General features: G+C 38.6%; 1 long non-coding RNA gene across 1 annotated transcript in view; it reads right to left on the bottom strand.

Annotated features, from left to right (window-relative positions):
* The window catches only part of LOC106150098, a 48,993-nt gene that overhangs the window by 15,791 nt on the left and 12,731 nt on the right, over positions 1–20,471 (bottom strand). The window contains exons 3-4 of the long non-coding RNA XR_001236708.1: positions 2,890–2,925; positions 1,479–1,712 (exon numbers count right to left, since the gene is read on the bottom strand). This is a non-coding gene — a long non-coding RNA (uncharacterized LOC106150098). The remainder of the gene's footprint in view (positions 1–1,478; positions 1,713–2,889; positions 2,926–20,471) is intronic.

Genomic DNA, 20,471 nt, shown 5'->3' with positions numbered 1-20,471 from the left:
GAGAGCAATTAGGCTGAGCGTCTGAGCTACGGAGAAAGGATGCTTCAGTGTGCTGGAGGGCAGAGAATCAAAAGCTGTCATTTGCCTTAAGAAGAGTATTTATTTATGTATGGAGGACCTCCGATAGCAGATGATTACTGCTAATGGACTAACTCCTAGCGGGTAACAAACAAGCCAACGGTTCTCCATTCAGTTCTCACATTTACCTCTTGTTTCACATTATTTGTTCCCAACAAACTGTGGGAAAGACTAGGGCCTGGCCTGCTTCTTAGAACAGCACAGGCTGGCCACTGCCCATCAGGAGAGCACCGCTCAAACTCTATTTAATTCTGCAGAGACTGTGCTGAAAAATTCATCTTTGCAACTGAAACTCCCTGTGGAGGAGGAAAAATGAGTGAGTTGTGAAATCTCATGCGGTAACCCAAAAAGCAACCAAAGGAAGATTAGTAGTGAAAGTACTGAATGGCCTGAGGTATCAAATAAATTGTGGCAAGTGATGAAACGTAAAAGAAAAGCCAAATATAGATGTAAAGCATAGATGAAAGAGGCAATACAGTATCTGAAAACAAAGAAGAAAATGTCCCACTTTCTAGCATGTGCTGAGGACATAATAGTAACAGTCGTGGAGACGCATGGCCTTAAAACTGATCGTTAAAGTATAAATAGAAATAGTCCCTTAAAATCTGGAAGAAAGCTCTTAAAAAGGGAGGAGTAAGGATTAAAGTGAAAGACAATGTTAAGGAAGTCTTAGAAGCTTACTTCAAAAGTGAAAAGATGCAGAATTAAATGAGGAACAGAAAGTAAGGCAGTCACGAATACAGCTATTTCCTGTGCCCCTTCTTTGTGTGTGTGTGTGTGTGTGTGTGTGTGTGTTTTGGTTTTTTGTTTTGTTTTTCTCCGGTACCGGGAATCGAACTCACGACCTTGTGCTTGCCAGGCAGGTGCTGTGCCGCTGAGCTAAATCCCCAGTCCCTTCCTATGCCCCTTCTGTTCCCTCTTTTTCCACTGGCTCACCTCGCCCATGGGCTCCCTCCCTCACAACCCATCCCGTTCTGCTCCATCACCAAATCCCATGCACAGGCTCTAGGTATACAGGAGTTTCCAAAGCTAATGAGGATAGGACCCATGTCTAGGTTTTCTTCCTTACCAGTACTGCCATTCTCAGCACATGGATGGTACTCAATGAAACCTTTGAAGTAGATAGATAAGTGAACATCTCCCCCATCCACTAGCCCACACCCCACTCCCCATTGACTGCCTCAGGTGACCCACAGGTGGTCAGGTGCAGCCTCCACAGAAGAGAAATCCACTTTTAAGTACAGTGCCACTGGAAGGACTATTCCCACAGGAAACATAGCGTCCAGGTCTCTCAGCTGGTCCCTGCATGGTCTCTCTGCAAGGGTCCCTCCCACAGCTCCAGGAGCAGAAAGAAATCACCATGATTCAAAAGGAACCCACTCTACAAACTGTCATCTTACCAGAGACGTCTTCCAGCCAGTTAAGTCCTTCTAGTTCTTCCTGCTGACTTCCTTTCCACATGGATCCTGCCTCAAAGGCCGGTAGATCAGATCTCCAACCGCTCCTTGATGTCAAATCCTCTTCAAAGCTGTGACTTGTGATGTCTTCGTCACCAGATAAAATACAGCAGCGATATATTCAAGTGGATGTTTACGCGTTCCTGTGGTTTGTTGATTAGCCAATAAATGTTTCACCTAACCAAATGACCCACATAAATTGACAGTTTGGAACTTCTTATGTGAGATGTACTAAAACAAATACTGTTTTTCCAACTAATGTAGCAACTAAAATGAATTATGTTCCAGACACCAACCTACCCAAATACAAGTATTTGATCCCTTTTAGACCTTCAACTCGCTTAGGTCACCCTCAAGACCACACTGGAAATCACCAATACAATAAAAAGAAAACCCACAAATTGGGGGAAAAAATTTTAACCAACTGCCCCTCAAACAAAGGACTTCTATCTAGAACATACAAAGAATTTTAAAAAATCAGGCCCCCTAAATTCAAAGACCCAATCCAAAAATGGACATCTGAAATAAATACACACTTCTCAGATAAAGAAATACTAATGGTGAATAAATACATGGAAAAATGTTCAACATCATTAATCATTCAAGAAATTCAAATTAAAACAACACTGAGATTCCATCTCACCCCAGTAAGAATGGCTATCATCAAGAAATCAACCAATAACAAATGCTGGAGAGGATGTGGGGAGAAGAGAACCCTTCTCCACTGCTGGTGGGAGTGTAGATTGGTGAGACCACTGTGGAAAGCAGTTTGGAGATTCCTCACAAAACTAGGATTGGAAGTCCCACTTAACCCAGCTATTCCCCTTCTGGGTATTTTCCCAGAAGAATTAAAGACATCATACCAAAGTGATTTACGTGCACCCATGTTTATAGCAGCATAATTTGTTATAGCTAAATCTTGGAAACACCCCAAATGCCCATCCACTGAGGAATGGATAAAAAGATGTGGTATTTTTATACAATGGAGTATTACTCAGCTATCAAAAAAGATAAACTTAAGGCTTTGGGAGGTAAATGGATTTAACTAGAGACCATACTCATAAGTGAAAGAAATTGGACCCACATCATATTGTCTGCCTGGTGTAGGAATCTGAAAGAGTAAATGTACTCAAAATGCACAATAGATGATACATGAGAGAAAGAAATTGCTCAAAGGAAGGAACAACTGGGATGAGGGAAAGAAGAAGAAAGAAAGAAGGCAAAAATATGTATATATATAGAGAGAGAGATGTATATAGAAGAATAGCTGGGATAACTGTACTGCTGATGTCTGATGGTATATTGAAAGGAACAGTTAGGGGCTGGGGATTCAGCTCATCGGCACAGCACCTACCTGGCAAGCGCAAGGTCGTGAGTTCGGTTCCCAGTACTGGAAAAAAAAAACCCAAAAAAAAAGAAAAGAAAAGAACGGTTAAAGCTTAAAATTTTTTGTATTCTGACCAATTTTGCATGCTTGTGTCTTGTAATCTGAGCAACTGATTTGAAGACAACAATATGCAATGGAACAACCATTGGTGAATTCCTACTGTCTTGTCTAGTGAAACTGTATTATCTCTAATGTTTTATCTAATAATTATTTTTTATTCTCTTTAATGGTTTGAACAATCTTCCATTCTTACATCTGGTAATCGGAGCAATGTAGTTGAAGATAACAACATGTAATATAACAACAACTGTTAATTCCTATCATTTGGTTTTGAAACACTATATCACTTTTAATGCGCTTGGTTTGTTTTGTTTATGTTTGTGATGTTGGTATGTTGCTATTGTTCTTTTTTTTCTTCTACTACTCTCTCTAAAATAAAAAAAAAAGACCACACTGATTCACATTACCTAATAGAAGATACAGGAAGTTGCCATGAATTTGCTACATATTTTGCCGCCTAGGATACATTTGCTCCCTCATTTTTTAAATTATGTGTTTCAATATTCTTAATTCATTTTTAATTTTCACTACTTGGGCTTCAAATTTTTACATAATTCCTCAGCATGAAGCAAAGAGGAACAATTAACATACACACTTGCTGACAAGTTATTCTTCGGATCCTGAGAACCGTATTTCCTTCTCTTTAATCCAGCCTTACTAAACACACCTCCAAGAAGTGACTTAATTTATTTTGCAATACACTAAACCCTTTTAAGTGAAGGCTGCTATGAAGCAATGACTCAAACCCTGTGCTGCTTTGCTTAACGCTACTAGAGCCTTTATATTAAAAGATAGACATCTACTAGTAGCAGTTACTCTAACAATTTCTAAGGTCACAGAGCATAAGTTACATGTCTTAGGCCGCTCTATAAAAGTTTCAAAAAGCCATTGCCACAGGATGTGCTACACTTGTTCAATGCCTTCATAAACTGTTGCAATCCTTGCTTCTCTGCTTAGGAAGACAGCCACAACCACCACTGGGTGTGCGCCAGAGTAAACAGACACACAGGTGACTCCATTCTCTCCTACAGAGCTCATCTTAGCAAAATACTTCCACACAAGGTCATCCTTTCCCCTTTCTCTTTGCTTTTTCCTCCAATATTCATCAGTTGTTTTAGTCAGAAAGAATTCTATGTAGCAAAACTTAAGTTATTTGCTAGCTCCAAAACAAACCAGCAGAATAAGGATGTTAACGTTACAAACATATTCCACAAATGCAAGTAATACAATTTTAATTTCTCCCATCAGCTTTGAGCTGGGAAACACATAAAAAAGGACAAACAAAAAGCAGGAGAATTATACTGAACTGTTTGCCAGGACTCTATGGTCTCTGGTTTTACTTCCCTATCACTGGCCATTCCTTCTCAAACATCCTCTGCTAGCTATCCTCAACTCTTTGAATCCTTTTTTATACTTTTTAAAAATAGCTGAGCCTAGGGGCTGGGGATTTAGCTCAGCGGCAAAAGCGCTTGCCTGACAAGCGCAAGGTCGTGAGTTCGGTTCCTGGTACCGGAGAAAACCCAAAAAAAAAAAAAAAAAATAGCTGAGCCTATTAAACTGAGGTATAATTTACATACAATAAACACTACTTGTTTTAATTTATAAATCAATGACTTTTAGTGTATTTACAGTCACACAACTATACCACTATCTATCTTAGAACATTCCAAAAATGTTCTCTGTGTGTGTGTGTGTGTGTGTCTTTTTGAGACAGGGCCTTACTATGCAGCTCAAACTGGCCTTGCGCTCACTTTGTAGCCCAGGCTGGTCTCAAACTCACAAGGTATTTTCATGCCTCAGCCTCCCAAGTGCTGGGATTACAGGTGTGCGCCACCATGCCCGGCTTCCAAAATGGCTCTTTGTGCATACTTCGACTTAGTCTTTGGACACTTTTCTTTATATTCACTCACTAGATGAATGTGTCTGATTACACATTACATACCAAATATATACGGATTATTCTCAAAATTACATCCCCATCCTCAACGTTCCCTCCACCCGATTCCAGACTCACTTCCTCCTAGCTGTGTAATAGACATCTCAAACTTAATATGCCCCAAACCATGAGTTCATGTTTATCTGGAACAGCTCCTCCCACAGTCTTCCCAAAACCAGTGACTAGCACCTCTTTATCCTAGTTGCTAATGTCAAAATCCTTGGAGTTACCCTTGACTCCTCTTGTTTTTAACACCTAACAACAAATGCATGAGAAAATCTGTTGACTTTACCTATAAAATATATCCAGAATGCAGCCATTTTTTATATGGTACTGTTACTATATTTGTTTACCATATCCTTCACCTGGATTACTGCACTAGCCCCATTATTATACCTCCATCCCCTACTGCCTTCCTAGCCTCATTTCTCAGTGTGTAAGAATGATTCTTTTTAAACTTAAATCAAATCATATTACGACACTATTCAAAACCCTGCAATGACACAACAAAAGTCAACATCCCCACAATGGCTTACTGTGAGCATTCTGAGCTCAATCTTGGGACTTCCCCTTGTTCATTCTGTTTGTCCCACTTGAGTCCTTTCTCTTCCTCAAACACATTTGCCTCAGAGTCTTGGCACTACCTGTTCTTTCTGCCTGGAAGTCTTTTCTCCTGAGCTCTGGCAAATTTGTTTACCTCCTACAAGTCCTTGCTCAAATCTTACTTCTCTATGACCCCTACCACCACCGCACTCCTTAATACTATAGCTTGCCTCTTGCACCCTCGATCTCCCTTGCCTTGCCCTACCGTTTCTTTTTCATGGGATTTTTCTACCCTTTAACCTGAAAAGCTGTTCCTAAATCTAATGGAAGAGGGCAAAGGGCTGAGAAGAACTAACACAATCTAATGGAGACTAAGAAAGAATATTTTCGCTACCAAAAAGGAAACATTTGTAAAGCTGTGCTCAGATGTGATCAAAAACTAAAGAGAATGTTTAAATTTTATTACAGTAAAAGACATGCTACCATTAATCCCCCTTAAAATTCTCCTGCTCACTTTCAACACGCTTATTCCATCATGCTTGTCACTTTCTGAAGCAATTCTGGAAGTCCTCTTTGGTGAGTATCTTTGGTTGCATTGTCCTGACCGCCTCAATGTCCTGAATTCATTCAAAATGTTTGCCTGTTATGGTCATTTTGACTTTGGGGAAATCCCAGAAATTACACAGTGCTGGACCCAGTGAATAAAGTGGGGAGGACACACCATAATGTTTTTACGAGCGTGCCTTTCTGTTGGGTGGCACTCAGCAGCAGCATTTACCATATTTTTCACAACTACTTGTAAAGATACTCATGAAAGAGTATCTTTACCAGAACTGCTGCAGAAAGTGGCAAGAACAATGGGATAAAGCGTCTTCAAAGCAAAGGGGAGGCCAGGTGTGATGGCGCACGCCTGTAATCCCAGCACTTGGGAGGCTGAAGCATGAGAATCCTTGTGAGTTTGAGACTAGCCTAGGCTACAAAGTGAGTTCAAGACCAGCCTGAACTGCAGAGTGAGACCCTGTCTCAAAAACACACACACAAAAAAAGCAAAGGGGAGTAATTCGAGGGGGACCATGGGAGTGGGTCTTTTACTTCAATACTTTTTTAAATTAAATATTCACTATATATTTTCATCACTTTTTGTAGCAATGGCATACAGATGAAAAAAGGACCTATTGAATAGAATTAAAAGGCCAGAAACAAACACCTGTACAAATGGAACTTGGGATATGACATGCTGACATGACAAATCCTTGAAAAAAGAATGTTTAAAAACTTGTGCTAGGACCAGGTGTGGTGTGGCACCTGGCTATAATCCCAGCACTCACGAGGCTGAGGCAGGAGAACACTGTGAATTCGAGGCTAGCCTGGGTTACAAAGATAGTCTAAAGCCAGCCTGAACCACATACTGAAACCCTGTCTCAAAAAAAAAGAAAAGAAAAGCTTGTGCAAGGACAACTGACTTTCTATTTAAACATTATTTTACATCATATGCACAGTAGATTCCAAAAAGAGTAAGGAAATACACATAAAAAGAAAAACTTACAAATATTTGAGGAAAATAACTTTATGACATCCTGATACAAAATTTTTTCACAAACAAGACAAAAATACACAAACCATAAAGAAAAATAATGACATATTTGCCATGTTGATATTAAAAAGCATGTGTACAAAGAAAAGAAAATAAAGTTTGCCTAAGAGATGATACATATAGTTGAAAAAAGACTGGTTTCCAATATTTATATATTTTTCAAACCACTACCAATCAAAAAGAAAAGATAATTCAGTGGAAATGTGTAATTTTCTAAAAATTTGAATATACAAACAGATAATTCATAGAAAAAAGAAACTTATCTGGCTAATACACATATTAAAATAAGCTCAACCTTACTAAATTTATATGCAATTAAAATGATGACACTCCGGGCTGGAGGCGTAGCTCAGTGGTAGAAGACTTGCCTACCCTGCATGAGCCCCTGGGTCCCTTCCCCAGCACAGAAGAAAAAAGTCTCCAATTGGCTCCACACGAAAAAGGAAGTTTGACAATACAAATTGTAATTTGTAAAGACGTAGGGGAAATGAAGCTGTTATACACCCTAGCTGAGTGTTTAAACTTGTCTACCTATTTAGGAGAGCAATTTGGCAATACTTTGTAAAGTTAAAAGTGTGTGTATTTAGGGGCTAAGGATTTAGCTCAGTGGTGTAATACTTGCCTAACAAACAGGAGACCTTGGGTTTGATTCTCAGCACCAAAACCTTTAAAAAAGAAAAAAAGAAAAGAAGAAAAGACAAAGGTATATGTATTTAAATGTCAATCAACAAAAGAATGTGTGAATGAATTGTGATATTATTTAAGTTCCTCAAGTGTCAAAAATATGATTGTGAATTTAAAGAAAACAATCTTCAAAAGCATACATTGAATAAGATATTAATTATGCTGGCAATAATAATATAAAACATTATTTATAAATATAAACTCCTCTACTAAATATGTAAAATATATGCATGGAAAAAGTATACATTCTGTGTCAATAAATCACAAATTGATCACAAATTTCCACTTATTGAAACCCATTCCCCTTACATACTTAACTATTCCTTCAACCGAAGAATGAAATCCATTTTCCCATTCCTTGAATTTGATGTCTTTCTGACTCATTTTTACCCCGCAAGATGCAGAGAGAGAAAGGTTTTGCCAGAAGTCTTGTACTCTTCCATTCTGCTCTCCCTCTTAGACCCCTGACGCTACCTTGTAAATAAGCTTGGGTTAGTCTGGCAAATGATGAGCAACACATGGCCCAGACAGCCCCACGGCCCCACCCAACAATCAGCCAACCGCCAGACATGTGATTAAGGCCGTGCTAAGACAAGCCAGCACCCAGCTGACCGGCTAGTTGACCATACACACACGAGCAAGCCCGAGAAAGGTAAGTCTTGCCAGTTCATATTAGCAGAACCATCCAGCTGACCTGAGGCCTTGTGAGCAATAAGGGTTGTTTGGCCTTGTCTCTCAGTGATGGGGATAAAACCCAGGCTCCCAGGGATGCTAAGCAAGTGCTCCACAATTGATCTGCACTCCCAGCTCTGTGGTGGTTATTTTAAGTCACTTCGTTTGGGGGTGATATTTTTTCACCCAGCAATACATAACGTATGCTCACACCATCTTCAGGACAGTCACCTCTGAGGGAAAAGAGAAGAGTATCACAGAGAAAGACTACCTCTACCTTTTACAATTGCATTTTTTAGGATTTAAAAGTCCTCAAATACTGTACTATACTGGGTAATAGTAACCGGGAGGATGTTGTATTTACTATTAGAAGTAATGTAAATACTTGAAATACTGCCTAATTTGTTTAAAGGGGTATATCCTCATTTTTTTCTATTTTGTCATGTCTATGGAGACATAGTAGACATGACTAATAGATCTGGCTCATCATTTGGTTCTCATGTAGACTGGCTACACAGAAAACCGGGAATATTAGACCTCTACCTATGTAACCGACCTCATGAGCCGCAGTGACTCAGACTGACCAAATATTTTGGTCAAATCCCATAGTGTTGTAGCATATAAACAAGGGCTAAGGGAAAAATATCAAACCTTCAATTAATCAGAGCTGAAGAAACAAATTATCTACCATGAAAAAACATCTATTTTAGGAGAAAATAAACTGGTGTCAAAGGAATTCTTTTTCATATTAGGTCCTGGGCCAATGCTGATTCAAGCTAATTTTTTCATCTTTCACATTAAGGTGAGAAAGTGGATGAAAACTACCGAGAAATATTTTTGTCAGAGACAGATAAAATGAGTTTTCTTTCTTATCTCCATTTTAAAAAAATTTTCTCTAATTGTCCATCCCATTTAGCAATGCAGATTTTATTGAAATAAAATTACTTCAATTTTCCTATATAATATCAAGATTTTAAAAGCACTCCTTCTATAAGAGACTATGGAGATAGGAAGTCTAAATATCCATAAAAAATGAGGTCTCTCCATAAATTCCAAGTCCATAGTGCAACTTCTTGAAAAAAATTCCATTAATCTTTGCAAAACAAGAGATTTTTAGGGAGTCAATATTCCTGATTGTGACCGGATCTTTTCATCCTAAACCCACAAATAAAATGAAAGACAAGTCCGTACCTAAAACTCTGTGTGAACGCATAAGCAAGCACTAACAAATCTCCGTGCTAGCTAGAGCCAGGAGAGCAGAGGTTCCCTCCACATGCACAGAAAATAGGGAGGTCTGGAACCAACATCATTTCCAGGCACTAATGGATTTTTTAAAAGAAAGGCATTTGTGACTAAAAGACAAGATCAGGAAAGAGACTCAGAAAACCTGAGGAGAGAGAAGCAAAATGCAGTAGAAAGTACCTACTCTAAAGGAGTCAAGTTACATACCAACAAGGCAACAGAGTATATCAAGGTTACACCCAGCTGAACTTAGTTAATGTCGTTTATCGTTTATAAACAAAAGTACAAGGCAACCCTTTCCAATCTACTTGCCTATGAAACATGTTAATGGCCCTTTTTCTTTTCTGCTGTTTCTACCATCTATAAATAATTAAGATACAGCCTGTTAATCAACTTTTTAGATTTAATGTTCAATAAAAATGACTATAGAGCTTCAAAAATATTGTAGCAGTGTGAACCAAGTAACAAAATCACATATTCCAATGTTTCAGAAAACAAAACTGTATAACAGTAAAAGTGTAAATAAATAGTGCTAAGTATATAACAGGCACTGTTCTAAGGACTCCATACATTTTTAACTCATCTAGTAATATATCTTTATGCAAGACAGTGTTACTGTTATCTCCATTTTATGACTGTGGAAATGGCAGCACAAATCACAGCTAGTAACTGGTAGGTCTCAGATTTGCTTCCTCCATGGCAGTCATGCCACGTTTGTGTCTCTGCCTACCCTACCATACTGCTCTCAAATGGACAAAACATACAAATTAGCCATGTGCAAAGCAATGGTAAGAAAAAGAATTCCACAGTGACCAAACAAAGAAAGTGTCTAAGTTTATGACAAAAACAAACAAAAAAAGTAATGAAAAGTTGAGGGCATGTACTAGTCCTTATCACCTACCAAAAGCCATAGCACATTAACGTTTTGAGTCTAAAAAAATCACAAAATTCTCACTAATATATTTCCTTTACCTTAATAAAAAAAAAAAAAAATAGAAAAAAGTGAAACAATAGAGTGAATACTCAATGCCAGAAGGAGTTAAACATTCCAGGCTTTGCCATTTTTGGGAGCTCCATAAAGAATTGGGAAAATGAACTAAAGCCTGTGAGAACTTGTCCAAGAAGGAAATACACCTTCAACTAGTTTGATTGCTTTTTGACACAGAGTGTTTAACTCTCACATGAAACCATGAGCCCAGGTCTTCCAACAGAGACTGCGTGTAGCTCCAATCTCAATATGCACCCGGCAAACCATCCTCCAAATAAAATCTCCCATAAGATGCACTGTGTCCAGAAGGAGGCAGCTACATCAGAGCAAATCAAATGAGTCCACACAAAAGGAGTAAGATAGAGGGTAATGACATAGCCGGACGTGGTGGCGCACGCCTGTAGTCCCAGCACTTGGGAGGCGGAGGCAGGAAGATCCTTGCAAGTTCGAGACCAGCCTGGGCTACAAAGTGAGCTCAAAGCCAGCCAGAACTGCATACCGAGACCTTGTCTCAAGAAAACAAAAACAAAAACAAAAAAGTAATGACATAACACAGCTCCCAAAGAGAAGAAGAAGCATGACATACAAACAAAGCAAGTGAAGAGGCTTGTCTAGAGGAAATAGTCACCCAAGGAATTCTCTGTGCGTGTTTTCACAGCAAAGCATTACAGAAAATAAACTCAAGAAAATGCAAACTTCAAAAGTAAAATGAGAGGATAAGGCAATACAATAAGAGAAAAATACAATTTGTAAACTTGAGAAAACTAGCTGAGCACCAAAACCAAACCACTGGAGTAGGAGTCTTCAAACTGTGACCCCTGGCACAAATTCAGACCACCATTTATTTTTATGAAATTTTATCAAACATAGCCATTTTCTGCATCATCTCTGGACACTTTTGCATCGCAGCAGATGAGCTGAATAGCAGCAACAGAAACTGCACAGCCCATGGAGCCCAAAATACTGACCGAGTGACCTTTCACAGAAAACTTTCGCCGCTGTGGGCCTCTTTCCCTCAGTCCTTCTGCCCTGCGCTGCGCTATTGTTGTCTGACTGTACCCTGAAATTGAATATTCACTGGTGTAAATACGGTGTGAGCTGTGAGTCACATTTTGAGCCTCTGGAAATTCAAACCAGACCTTTAAAAAAATATCACATTGTTACATGCCTTGAAAAATGTAAACTTCTCATCTTAGCCAAGTATCTTTAATAATACACAGTTCTAACCCCTAGCACTTACTTAGCATTCCAAGCTAGATAATCCTTTATTTTTCTAGGAATAGAGAAAAAATGGTAAAGACAGCATATAAAGAAACAAACTTAAGGCAATATTACCTTAGTGGAAAATACTGCTCTGTTGTATAGTAGACTAAAAATAAGACAATGAGGAAGGACAAAAATTAGGCTCAAAGTTTATGCCACTTTAGTCTATTTCTATAAATGTTCTATTGAAAGCATCTCTGTAGTAAACATGTTAGGGATTATTTGTTGATTTTCAGGAAAATACTGGGCTGTAACCCCGATTATTAAAGATTTTAATTTTATAAAAGTTTACAAAGCCCAGTGTAAATTACATGTTACTACTTTAACCTTGGCTAGGAATAAATAGAAAGCACATTTCATTCTCACTGGTCACGGGATAAGAATTTACGTCAAGGCAAACTATCTCGCTGGACTGGCCTGCTACCAATTCCTCAAACCTGTAGTGCAAGCTTCCACAGCCCTCTGAAGTGTTTCTTATTATTGAACAGAGTATAGGTTTACGATTTAAGTATCATTATGAAACACTGTCTACTTGTCTTAGTTACTTTTCTCTTGTTGCTGAGACAAAACATCCAACATCCCAAGTTAAGGAAGGGAAGGTTTATTAAACTCATGGTCTGTGGAGATTTCAATCCATAACCATCTGGCTCCAACGCAGGGTAGCATGGCACCAGGGCAACACTTCAAGGTGGCAGAGGCCCGCAGAAACAGCAAGAGCAAAAGGGAGGAGGGCAATCCTCTTTTCCTCCCTTATGCTGCATGCAGGCTCTCCGCCCCCACCATCTCAGTGCCCTCTCCTTGCACAGGCTCAAGATGCTTACAAAGTGAGGACCCCGGCCCCCTGCTGAAGTACTCAGTTAAGCTTCTAGACATCATGTTGATATGATGTATTAACCATAACACTACAGAATCATTTTTTGTTCAGAAATAACATTTTCTCAAGATATAAAGACCTCCTTGGAAGGTCACTATTTTATATATTCTCTGTAACCACATTTCAATCCTAATTGCATTCAGTTCTTAAGATATGTCAAATCGTATTTAGATATTATTAGCTAATGTAACATTTTAGCATTTATTTTTCAAATATTTACACAATCCAAACCATGTTCTCCAAGTATTATGCAAGTATTATACAGGTACTAATAAATGAGCACCAGGATTTCTGGCATTTAGAGTCATGATTCCAGATGGAACAGAAAAAATTTCTTCTCATGTAGAAGCTGTGACTATTTTTGATGGCTACCTAAAGCATTTTTGGAAATTCTAGGAATAGAATTAGGATTTGGAGAAAATCGATTAGTAGTGCCGGCCATGAGCATGTGTGATTTGATCCATATTATATGATCTTAACTTTTTGTAGTGCTAAATGAAAAATGACCAAGCATAAAACATTGAGCATTATTATTTAAGGTGTGGGTAAAGGAAGAGGAAGAGCAATAGAAAGTTGTTTAATGGCAACATTACAGAAGCGAAAAAAGAATTTCCAGAAAGAAGTGATCAATAATGTCAAATGTCACATTCCTGGTAGAAGAAATTTGGTACACTGACGTTCGCTGATCTCCCCGCTGAAAGTTTCAGTTGAGAGCTGGAGTAAAAACTTAAGTACAGAGACTAAGGAAGGAAATGGATACATCTACATCGTTCTGTAGAAATTTAAGATTCTTTGCACTTCATACCATCTCAATGCACAGTATGGCATGCCTGCTTTGGGGCTTATTTCTTTAGGTTTTATTCTTTTGGTATGTCCAAATTCCTTTTGCATCATTTTTCTCTATAGCCACAGATAATCTTGGAAGCCTGTCTTCTGATACTACACTTATACACCTTTGACTATTTTTATAAATCATTAACTTTTATTTTTGCTAAAATGTATCCTTTATCTCAATAGCATGAAATATGCTATTATTATGCAATATTTACAATTCCAAAAGCATCAGTTTCGCTTTTACAGTGGCTCTTTCATTAAGTTTGATGAGTTTTTACTTCATCAAAATTCTAATTTGTTAATCAATATTTTAGGTCTTTTAAAACATAATATATAAAAATTATGAATTTTGTTCCAATACTTTAGTACATTCTGATGTAAATTATTTACCAAGGATCACTTAATCTAAGTCACAACGTGGTAGAAAAGGAATAAAACTACGTGCCCTAAACGTGAATTTTCTCACTGTGAACACTCATTAAAATTACAAGCAATTTTATACACAATCTGTAAGAGTCACAATGATAATAAGGTCAGTACAGCCTGACCCAATAACACAGCCATAGCCCGATTTGCTACACCTTGATTACGAGAACCTGGAAATCCCAGTTTCCATGCATACATTAAGGCTTGTTCTAGGGAAAGGATCGCATACAGTGTTTCAGATTCATCTGATTTTGCCACACTGATTATACCTCTGACCAATAAAACAATTTAAATCAAATCAGAGAAACTGAAAGAAGCTGCACTGCAAGAAATAGATCATGAGAAGAGACAAGAATCACATTTGTTCTCCATTCTGGTGCTGATGAAAGTAACTAATCAGTTGGCTTAGCTGGGTACTGAAGTTGTCTCTAATTCTTTTCTGTCCTAATACCCTATGTAGGTATGACTGTACAATGATAGGACAGCAGTACTAAAACACCAAGAGAAGTCAGAACAAAATCAGCTCCAGGCAGGCCTAATGGCATACGCTGATAATCCCAGCGCTCTGGAAGGCTGAGGCTGGAGGATCATACCTTTGAATCCCACCTGGGCAGTTTAGCAAGATCCTGTCTCAAAATAAAAAATAAAAAGGGCTGGGAATATACCTCAATGGTAGAGAAATCACAATCGATCAACTGATCAATAAATCAATCCATCAGACCAGTTTGAAACTCAGGCAATGGAAAGAGAGCCCATGTGTTAAAGATTAGGTTTGTGCTCGGACATGCAAAGGAAACTGGCATGTAAATTCACCCACAGACAAATACTGGTCAGTCTTTGGGTCATTTTTAACAATGCAGGCCTCTTATGAATGTAAATTATGATCAGCTAAAATGCGCCTTTGTAGTCAAATCATCCTTGCACAACTCAGGGTGAACGAAATACCAATGACATCATGAGTCAGGAAGTGAGTGATTTAACTTATGTCAGTAGCTTCAGTGACAAGAATAAATTCACTCATTAAATACTAGTGTAAGATGTACGCCATAAAATTTCAAAGTTAGGATCAAAGCTTCACTGTTGTGCATATAAACTACCAGTTCATAACTTCATGATCACATTAGCAATATTTTTTTCATTTTTTAATGTCTAGCAAAATTTAGTCTTAATTTGGGAGGCAGTTCTTAAATCTAGACCAATCTAAAATATAGCCAAAAGTTTCACTCTGTCAAGCAAATCATTATTCGTTCTCTAATGAACTTTTTTTTGAGACAATGCCTCACTATATAGTTCAGGCTGGCCTTGAACTCACTATGTAGCCCAGCTGGCCTCAAACTCATGGCAATCCTCCTGCCTCAGCCTCCCAAGTGCTGGAATTACTGGTGTGTGCCACCACACACAACCAGCCCTGATGATTTTTTTAATCTTTAAATTTCATTCTCTCTGATCAGTATTAGGAAGCTAATCATATCAAAGATGCAAGGTCAAATAACTTGATTCTTTAGAATCAACATGTGAAGTACAGTTCTAAACAGTTTTACAAGTTGGAGTTTGCCTTTGCTAAAATGTTAAAAAAGAACTAAAACCTCACTTTATTTGCCATTTAAGTTGAGTAAGAGTAATTTATTCATTTTATTATTTAAACAATACCAAGCATTTTATGTAAATTATCTCTTTTAATGCTCACAAAAATTTTAGGGGTTAACTTTACCATCTTTAGTTGATAGACAAGGGAATGAAGGTTTAAGGAAATTAAATGCCAAAGAAGGCAAAAGCAGGCTGAAATCCCATCACTTAGCTTCTGTGGGAGTGGAAGAGCAAAAGATAGAAGGTGGGCAGTTGTTAAATCCAAGGGAATAAAAACTTATGCTCCAGAGAAATCAGAAAAAATGAAACTCCACTCGCCTGGTGATGATTTGGACTGTCCATCATGCGCTCGAGAATTGATTAAACATGAAATTCAGAGAGATCATTATCAAAGATGAGTGCTTGATTATGATAGCAAAAGATATTATTGTCCTTAATCTGATAGTGCAAACAGCAGCTCAATGGCTGTAAACATATACAGATAGTCACTCGGCCAATAAGGAATGAAGACACACATACAAATCCTCCCAAACCAAACCCAGTGTTCTTTTCCTTCCTTCCCTTGTGTTACATGAGCTTCCTAAGATGGTGCTCTGTTTAACTCAGTCAGGGCCACTTACCCTTTTTATTTAGATTCGTAGTGACTTAACAATAAAACCTTAGGCTTTTTTTTCAAATCTAAATATTCTAAGTTACCTGTTTGCCCTTGAACAGCACCTTGAACTAGAGGCAGCATTATTCCCACTGCCTGGAAGGGACGATCTGAACCTTCCACCCATACAACCTGGGAATAACAAAGGGCTTACACACAATAGAACGGTGATGTTATTAGCACTTCAAAGTCATAGAAGGAGATGATCACTCACAGTGAGCCTTGGCACCTAGAACAAGCTGGCGCTGGAAACAACTTTATAAACGTTTGCTTAGCAAGTGGCTGAACAAGCACAAGGATAATTACCTAGTGACCACCTCTGGTATAGACCAGTAGCCTTCACTGTACAGAGCATGAATTCCAAGCAGTACACTGGATCATCCACTGGGATGTGGGAAGAAAATATCAGAATTTCTATGCTAAAATCTTACCTCTTTCTAGGATTCTGTTTTGTTTTTAAAGTGTACCTGATTCATTAGCATGATGGTATTTGTAAATAATTTATGAATAAGTGTATAAACAACTGTCAAGATTAAGTATATAGCTGTTAAGATTACATTATACAAAAAATTTGTTGATGGGATATAGGGTTTCTAAATTTTAGAAACTTCTAGATAAGATCAATTCATCTGCCTTGCCTTCATGAGGGTCCAAAAGATCTTATATAATGGTTCTCAAGCTTTAGTGAGGACAAGAATCATTTGGGTAGCTTGCTAAAATGCAGATTACAGGGTCCTATCCCCTCTATACTAACTCACACATCTGTAAGAGGATGCAAGATTCTGCATTTTTTAAAACAAATGAACAGATCAATCTGACACAAGTGTTCTCACTACCTCACAAGGATACGATGGCCTGGAGACCCCCTGCTAGGACCACCATCACCCTTCAGATAACCCAAAGTAGTTTTGAAAGTCAAGAGGAAGAAATCCTCTTATATAAGAATAACTTTACATTGGCTATGAATTTAATGTCTCAAAGAAAAAATGATAATTATGATGATGATAAAATCAGTCACCACTTATTGAGCACCCTCTTAGGATAGTTTATTTTTGATCATTATTATAATCCTACATGATTGCTATGGTCAGGTTCATTATACAGGGCAAATGAGTCTCAGCAAGATTAGCAAGTTACCCAAGATTTTCAATGACTTTTATAAAAGCTTTGAGGCTCCGATGAAGAGACTTGCTTCCAACAACACATTATCCCCCTAATGTGTGCAAGAATTATGTTTATGATCTTGATTTTTTTTCTGTACTCAGATTCACTCAAAGATTGCCAAGAGTTTCCTTATTGCCAGCCTACTGTCTTGTCTTTGCGTACAGTGAACTTGGAAAATTCATAGGTTATCCTCTACTGTAGTAATCTACCCACAAAGAGAATTTAATTAAAGATGATGACTCTTTTAAGTACAAATATTTCAAAGCCTTTCCACAGAATTTCATTTCTCATGTTCCCAACTGCTGTCTGTAAAATGGACAGCTCGGGCTAAATACTTGTTAAATCCTCTATCCCAAAATTTAAACAATTACTGTTTACCTCGATATCTGACAGTGTATAAACATCATTTACTTAAGAGGCTTCTGCTGGTTTTGGCGCCAGAGCCATTACCGACTTTCCACATCTTCCAATGCAGACTTGTTTGCTTCTCGTGTAAAAGCAAATAGGTTGCCCCTGGGAAGGGCATGCCGTCTTCAACAAGAGTGAGTGTTAGGGGCATGAAACATGAAGCAACTTAGTGGTATAAGATTCTGTAAATCTCAAAAACACAACTCAGAAAGCCAGGTTTATTACAGTTCTCCCTTTTTTCTTGGATTTATTACTTGGAGGGAGCTAGTCATCTTGTCCTAAAGACAGTAAGCAGTTCACAGACAGGCCCAGGTTAAGATGGAAGGGACTGAGGTCTTCAGCCCAGAAGCCGTGTGAATGAGTCACCTTGAGCCAATGATGCGACACCTTGGAAGTAGGTCCTAGAGTCCCAGTCAAGTATTCAGAATACCGAGCCCTGGCTGACACTTTGAAACCTCGTGAGAGACCACAAGTCAAAACCACCTAGCTGAACAATGCCCTGATTCTTCACCCTCAAAATTTATAAGATAACAAATATCTTTTGTTTTATTCTGACACACAACAACAACAACGCCACTACTAGAACTAACCTCTGAGACAGACGGCCCAGACTACCCCTCAGAAATGTGTCCTAGCCGAAAGTCTGGCCTGAAATCTAAAACAAGGTTTTATTATTTTGTTCTATGGACTCCTACATCAGCAATCTCAGAAATGAGTATCAAGCAGTTACATGCTCCTTCCCACCCACAGCCTTTCTGGTTCCAATTGGTAGGACATACTAAGTACAGCTGTGGATCTAGTCTTTAACTATAAATTAATTGCTAAATGCTGCCACATAGATCAGATCATCCTGACTCTGAGCTATTCACCACGCTCACTTTTAAGTGGCCTATTTAAGTTGCCTACTGCCATCTACCCCGAATCTTTATGGTAGCTGTCTTAACAATTACTCTAGATCCTCCGTCTCTAGGAGCATCTTAGAGTCTGGGAGGAAACGAGGTTGGCCTGTGTGATCCGTGAGTGAGACCTTCACGCGTTAGCACCAACGCCTCCATCTTACTTTGTTCAGAGTCCTAGGAATTCACACAAACAGGTACCAAAGATGAACTACCTGTTTCATTCTGGCTCCAAAGAGAGCAAGATGTGGAAAGTAGATTCAATTATTCAAACAAGGAAACTTGTTTGGACCTTAATGATATCTCCCTGTTGCTGTAAATATGACCAGCCAGTTCTCCAGCTGGTACAGCATGTCAATGTAACCAGATAAAAATCAACCTTTTACTTGCTTTATATGGGCCTAGGGGCAGATCCTCACCGCACAGTTCATTGTCTAACTTCAAAGAAAATTCTGCTGCGAAGCAGTGATGCTTTCAGAGCTGATAAATAGATCTAAATAGATAGCAATATATAACAGTGGTTGTAAAGATTATTGTTAATTTTCTTTTCTATACTTTGCAAGTTGTAGTATTTTTTAATGTGTGCTCAAAGGAAACGGCTCACATACAATCTGTACAATCTAGTAGGCTTTTTGATAAAGGATTCTCTTTTCTTCCGCTTCAGTGCCCTTTGTTGCATGACTTGGCATTGATTTTCAACAATGTGAACATTTAGTGGTTTAATTTCATAAGCAAAGGCAGAACGCTGAAATAACCTCTGCTGTTTTAGACTTTAACGGTTGCTTTTCTTTCTATGTACAACTCTCTTTGTCAGGCCGGAAATTACATCTTGGAGGACCTGTGTCTTCTCCCATCTCCCTCTGTGAGTACCCCCCTCACCTCCACCTAAACAAGGTCAGGCTGCACCTTTCGGCCACTCACAGGTTTTGGGCACTGGGCCTCCACTTTCCCAGCTTTGTATTGGAAGATTTGGACTCCAAGGTGGTGAACATCCCTTTCTATATTCATATTTTAGGAATACAAAATCTGTGTCTCTGGGGGTTTTTTCTTAAGCAAAACTTGAACAGAAATTAACTCTTGCAGCTACAAAACATCGGTAGACTAAAAATAGTCCTGCTCAAGACAATTCCAGATAAACTTTCAACATTTCCTGCAATTGTCTGCAGACTTTCAGAGAACTCAGGCCTCCTCTTTGCAGTCTCTGCTTCTTTCTACCTCCCACTCTCTGAGGTAGGCTCTCCACTTAATGTGTTTCTTGGCTGAACAAAGTTGAGTGTGGGCAGCTGAAAACCAACATTACAGCCCTGGAACCTCTGGATCACAGCTGTTGGTAACCAGGTTACCGCCGTCAGGCATGGCTGTGGGCAGAGCAGATGTGAACACATTACTTTGGTTCATAGATATATAGTCTTTTTCTCTTTTAATTAAATATCTTCTCCCTCTTTTGAAAATATAGCTTATGGACCCTATTCTACTTTGCTGTCCTAGTCAGCAGAGGTCCAGACTGACTACACACAGACTTTATTTGGTCTACAGAGGTTTTCTTTTTCCTTCACTTTGTAGGAAGACCAACAACCCCAGTTTCTCTTGATCTTTCCTTATTTTACCCCCGAAAGATCCACGTCCCAGGAAACCCCTCAGTGCCCAGGTGAACCACGATGGCTGGTCATGCTCTTAACAATGTTGTCTCAAGAGTTCTGTGGTATTTTTAAATGGGTTGCCTTTT

The sequence above is a fragment of the Chinchilla lanigera genome, unplaced genomic scaffold (assembly GCF_000276665.1).
Source record: "Chinchilla lanigera isolate Chin_1 unplaced genomic scaffold, ChiLan1.0 scaffold00005, whole genome shotgun sequence".
NCBI classification, from domain to species: Eukaryota; Metazoa; Chordata; class Mammalia; order Rodentia; family Chinchillidae; genus Chinchilla; species Chinchilla lanigera.
This window is presented reverse-complemented; position numbering and strand designations above follow the sequence as displayed.